Source organism: Pleurodeles waltl, chromosome 4_2 (assembly GCF_031143425.1).
Source record: "Pleurodeles waltl isolate 20211129_DDA chromosome 4_2, aPleWal1.hap1.20221129, whole genome shotgun sequence".
Classification (NCBI taxonomy): domain Eukaryota; kingdom Metazoa; phylum Chordata; class Amphibia; order Caudata; family Salamandridae; genus Pleurodeles; species Pleurodeles waltl.
This window is the reverse complement of record NC_090443.1, coordinates 805,401,147-805,407,361: the sequence shown is the minus strand read 5'-3', so window position 1 is coordinate 805,407,361 and position 6,215 is coordinate 805,401,147.

Below are 6,215 nucleotides of genomic sequence, written 5' to 3'. Positions count from 1 at the left end.
AGTTCATAGGGGCACCTCTGCTCATGCAGGGGTGCCCACATGCACAGGGACCTGTACCCTGCCCTTTGGGCTGGAAGGGCCTACCTTAGGGGTGACTTATAGTGACATGGTGTAGTGACCAGCAGTGAAAGGGTGCATGCACCTTTTCATGCAGGCTGAAAATGGCAGGCCTGCAGACACAGTTTGCATAGACTCCCATGGGTGGCGCAATACATGCTGCAGCCCATGGGGAACCCAGAGTGTACCAGTGCCCTGGGCACCTAGATACCATATACTAAGGACTTGCAGGGGTACACCAGTATGTCAATTTGCGTGGTGTAAGAAGTACCAAAGCAAATACATTTGGAGGAGAGAGCACAATCACTGGGGTCCTGGGTAACAGGATCCCAGTGGAAACAGTCTACACACACTGACCTCAGGCAAAAAGTGGGGATAACCCTGCCAGAAGGAGGGGGTGTTCCTACAGAGTGGATGAGTTGAGTGCCGTCTGCATAAGATAATATGTTAAGTCTAAGAAATCTGACAATGTTGGACAAGGGGGTCACGAAGAGGGTGGGGTTGAGAGATGAGCATGGGGAACACAGCAGATGATGTCCTTGGGCTTGGAGGTGAAAGGTGTTAGACAGGCCTTCTGTGTTCTTCCAGAGGGGAAGGAGGTGATCCATCTGAGTGTACCCCCTTGGATTCTGATGGGGTTCAGCCTTGCGATCAGAGTGTGGATGAGATATGGTGTTGAATGCTGCTGAGAGGTCGAAGAGGATCAGTGGCACCGTCTCTCCCCCGTTGAGGAGGGCTCAGATGTTGTCGATAGCAGTGATCAGGGTGGTCTTGGTGCTGTGGTTGCTGCAGAATCCAGACTGTGGGGGTGTCAAGAAGGTGGTTCTGCTCCAGATATTGTATGAGTTGCTTGTTGATAGCCTTCTCCAGGACCTTGGCTGGGAGATGAAGCAGCAGTTTTTGAGTTTGCTGGGGTTGGCAGATGGTTTCTTGAGTAGTGGTTTGATCTTAGAGTGTTTCCAGTCTTTGGGGAAGGTGGCTGTAGTGAGTGAGGAACAGGTTGGTGAATATGTGGCTGATCCTCTGGCCCGATGTTGAAGATGTGTTGTAGACAAGGGTCTGTGTGAGATCCAGAGCGAACGCAGTTCATGATGATGGTGGTGTCTTGGGGGTGAGCTGGTTCCGTGTGGTTAGCTGGTGGTCAGTGCTCGTTGTGGTGAGGGAGTGAGCATTGAGGAAGTCTATAGAATTGGGCTTGAGGGTTTTGTAGATAGTGGAGATCTTTTCATGGAAAAAGTTGGCTAGGTTGTCACAGAGTTCTTGTGAGGTGATGATGCTGTTTTCCATGGCTTCGGGGTTGGAGAACTCTGTGACGATGTTGAAGAGTTCTCTGCTGTGGTTGGAGCTGGGTTCGATGTGTGTGGCTGGGGCATTCTTCTTCTCACACAGCAGTCGGTGATAGATGTTGAGGGAGGTCTTGAAGGTTGTTCTGTCTGAGATGTCCTTGCTTGTGTGCCATCTTCTTTCCAGATACTTGGAGTTATGTTTAGCTGTCCTCAGTTTTTCGATGTACTATCTGGCTTATTTGGAAGATCGCCTGTGTCTGTTGGTCTTGATAGGGGCAATGCTGTCAGTGCAGTTGGTGAACCAGGTGTGAAAGTTTTTGACACCCTTGTCCAGGCTTGTGGCTGTATCAGGGCTTGATGTGTTGAGGGCCTTGGTCCATTGTGCCTTTGATACCTTGCCCCAGCTGTTGTGGGGGGGCTCTGGGTTGCGTGGGGGTGGTAGTGCGAGAGTTGGAGATGCTGAAGTTGATGATGGAATGGCCAGTTGGTCAGTGAGTTTAGTGGGGTGGCTGTACTTGACACATTTGCTGAAGGTAAAGATGAGGCTCTGTGTGTGTCCTGTGGTGTGAGTGTCATCTTTGACGAGTTAGGTGAGCATGATGCTATTCATGCTGTCAAGGAGGTTGGCGGTGTTGTTGTCATTGAGGTAGTTGAGATGGAAGTTCAGGCTGCTGAGGAAGAAGTAATCATACAAATCTATGGTGAATGGAGCGATGAAGTCGAAAATGATGTTGCAGAAGCTGTTCCATGGTCCTGGAAGTCTGTAGTCTAGAATGCCTCTGATGGAGGACTTTCTGTCTGTTTGGAGTTGAAAGTTGAAGTGTTCCATGGCTTAGACAGCTTTTTCTGATGTGGTGGTGCACTGGATTATTTCTTCATGGATGATGGCGATCTCTAATTTTGGGTTTGTTTATGTTATCTTGGTGTGTGATTGGGTGTTGCTGTGACAATGTCGGAGGTGGATGAAGAGGCTCAGCCAGGTTGCAGTGAAAAAGACAATGTTGGGGGCGAGGGTGGTGATGAGGTCCCACATCTCGGTGGGGTATTTTCAGAGTGAGAATGTGTTGAGGAGGATGTATCCGAACTGTTGTAGTGCTTTTGGGGAGTGGTGGGTGGTCTGCTTGGTGGTGGGCGGTGTACTGATGGGTGAGTCGTTGTAGCAGGTGAAGGTGCAGTGAGTACAGGTGAAAGGACCTGCTGCAGAGTGCTGAGGGGCGCAGTAGCAGTGATTGCTGAGGTGTCCGGGATACAGGGCATGGAGTTCAGCGGTGGTGGTATCAGGTCCTGGTATTGGGTGTGGCCCATCAGGGATGGGCGCAGACAGGCTGTCTTTGGTGCACCTTTGGTGAGCTGGCGCTGTAACCTCCATTAGGTAGGCCCTAGGAGGTGGGAGGGGTGCTGGGTTGCAGGGGACAAGGCTAGTGGGGGTGGAAAGATGCAGGCAGGAGCGGCAGCAGGAAATGAGCAAGGGGAATGTGAAGGCAAAAATGGCAGGAGCAACCGCAGAAACAGATGGACGGGGCAAAAGAGGAGAATAGAGAAAGTGGCAAAGGGGAGATTAAGGATACATTGAGGAAAAAGAAGCAAAGAGGTAAAAATAAATTAAGGAAAGAGTGTGGCAACAAGGAGATTGAAGAATGAGGTAAAGAGGAAAAGGTGGCGGGCAGAGGCAGCAGAAATTGAAGAACAGCTTTTATACAATTTACCAAGCTTACAGAAGACAATAACTTGACGTCAGACCAACAATCTGATTGAGACCAGGCAGAAGCTCAGTCAACCATCATATCAATTTAGCATGACCTAGAACTCAGTGTACAAGAACAGAGTGGGTGTCCTATTGTTTTTGGACCTCTCAGCAACATTTGACACTGTCCGTCATCGCACACTATCACAAAGACTCCATCATCTCAGAATTCTTGAAAATGTCATAGATTGATTGGCTTTTACCTCAGCGACAGTGTGATGCACCTACCAACGTTAACATCAGCTTCTCACACCCAACACTGTGGTGTCTCTTGGGCCCAGCATCTCTCCTCTACTAATCAACATTAATCTAACCCTCTTACTAGACCTGACTAGATCATGCAACCTCACCTTTCACAACTATGCAGACTGGCAAATAATTTAAAAAATGAAAGACCTGTAGAAATCAAAACCAGACGAAAGCCTTCTCACAATAAATGAATGGACATTTTTATTGGACATTTGTTATATTCCAGGTCACAAAGTTACATCATTGTTCAATGCATGTGAACTTGCCCACGTAGCCCCAATATGCTCTACTATAACAATCGCATGAGACAATGTACATGATGATTACCAAGGCTGACAAGAATAAAGGAATGTCAGCAAAGCGTAATGTTATGCAACCCCTGTTACCATCACATGGCACCCAGGATACACTGTCTGGTCCCTCCCCTTCTCCTCACATTACCATCTCAAAAGTCATTCCACACACCACAGCCACGCGTTGCACACAGGGTACCAAGTGGTCCTCAAGTTGGTCTAGCATCAGGTGGGCATCGCCACCCATGCCTGGAGATCACCTGTCAACTTATTGTTTCTATGAGATTTCCACATGTGACTCTCTTACGCCCATTATTCCATGTCTCTCAAGCAGACTGCCACAGACGGTGGGCTTGGGAAGATCCAATGGATCACTAACCTGCATTTAACAAGCACTAGACTAATCTTGATACATTTTTTACAGAGGGTTTTTTCCCTTTGCACTGGAACCATACCTAGCAAGCGCTGTTTAATATCTCTTCTGATGGTCCATTCCGAGGCTCTACTCTGTCTAATGACCACGGCTTGCCAGAAGGCATCTAGAGCAGGGCAACTCCATAACATATATGCAAAGTCAGCCCCCGCTGCTTGACATCATGGGCAGCAGGACATCCTCCCCATATATATAGCATGCAATGTGTTCGGTGAGAGGTACACCTGATGAACTGCATTATAATGGATTAATATAAATCTTGCATTGGTGGAGGTCTCCTTCACCCCCTCATGGATGCCCTCCCATTCCTTGTCCATAAGTGGATCACTCAGTAATAGTTGCCACCTACCGTGAACTGCTAGGATGTGCAATGAGATGTCTTCCCGCACTCCCCTGTAAACACATTAAACTACTTTTCATTCCTCAGCCATAGTATGCAAGATCACCAAAGTCAGGGACTTCTGGGGGACCTCCTGAAAGGTTGAGCACATGCCCCTCACTGTGGCTCCTATCTTAACAAACTGCAAGAATTGCCCCAGCCCTAAGTTGAAAGCTTGTGCTGCATCGGTCAAGGTAACAGATTTATCATTGGGATAGAAATCTTGCAGGGTGTCATAGCCCCCAGCATGCCACCAGTCCATAGATATCGTTGGTGAGATCTGCACAAAGAGAAAGGGTCTTATGGAGCACGCCGTAACACCCAACGGACCACCCCCTCCCAAATACGACACACCTACCTAACTAGAAATGAGACAGAGTCCAGAACCCTGGCACTCAATACCAGATGTTCAGGTAGGGGAACCCCTCCATATGTACTCTCCAACAATCTCTTCTTCCAGTTGTCCCCTTCCTTAAACCAGTGCACTACATGCTGGAGATGAGCAGTCAAATAATAGAGATCCAGGAAAGGCAATTCAAGCCCCCCTGCTGCCAGGTTTGTTTGAGCGCAGCCATGCCTACACTCTTTCTCTCCAAGGCTCACAGCAGCTCCACAATCAACCTATCTAGTTTGAAAAAATATTTTCTGAGGATTTTGTACATAGCTCCTTGGAAAATGTATAGGCAGCAGGGTAAGATAATCATCCTTACCAGTACCAGTTTGTCCATCAAGGGCAGCCGGAGAGTGTTCCACAATCTCAGAGAGGGACTAAGGCCCTCCATCACTCTACTGATATTCAATGATTCGAATGTTGTAGCCTCTGTCATTATCCTAACCCCTATAAACCTAATGCTATAGGTCTCCCACAGGAGGCCCGGGAGGTCCTGTAGAGGGACCTTCCCCAGCGTTCCCAAGGTAAACAGCTTAGACTTGACCCGGTTCACTTGGAGCCCAAAGATTTATCCAAACTCCAATAGACCAGCCAACATAATAGGAACTGAGTCTTCCGGTTGCCGCAGTTATATCATGGCATCATCTGCGTATAAGGAGACCACTTGAGTGGTTGCCCCTATTGTGCTAATCCAATCCTGTAAAACTGACCTCAATCTACATGCCATTGGCTCCATCTACAATGGAAAAAGCAGTGGCAATAAGGGGCAACTCTGCCTGGTTCCCCTGTAGACGGAAAAGCGGCGCAACACTGTTCTCCATATGCATACCCTTGCAACTTGGCCAGTATGGAACAACTTCACTCAACACATGAAGGAATCTCTAAATCCCATCTTCTAAAGCACCTGCAGCAGCAAATCCCAGGCTACAGAATCGAATGCCTGCTCTATGTCGAGCAGCGCCAAAGCACAATAGTGATTGTCCACCAGAACTGGGGCAAGCAGGATCAGAGAAAGATGTCTCAAAATGAAGAGAGTGTTTCTGCGTGGATGAAGCCACACTTAATAAATTCATGGTTGATAAGTAACCACTTAAAGCTCAACACTGTGAAGACAGAGCTCCTGAACTGTGGACATGACCTGTGGACAATGTTAAAAATACCAGCCTACCACCATATTGCCCAAGAATCTTGAGATTTTGAGCTATCATTAATGCCACATGTCAAAGAGGTCACAAAGAGGACCTTCTACACAATGAAAATACTGTTACACATCTTCCCATATCATGGATACCACCAGAAGCTGCAAGCAATCCTCACAGTCATAGTCTCCAAGCTGAACTATGTCCACAGCCTATAACTTAGCATCTCTCTGTTTCAACATGT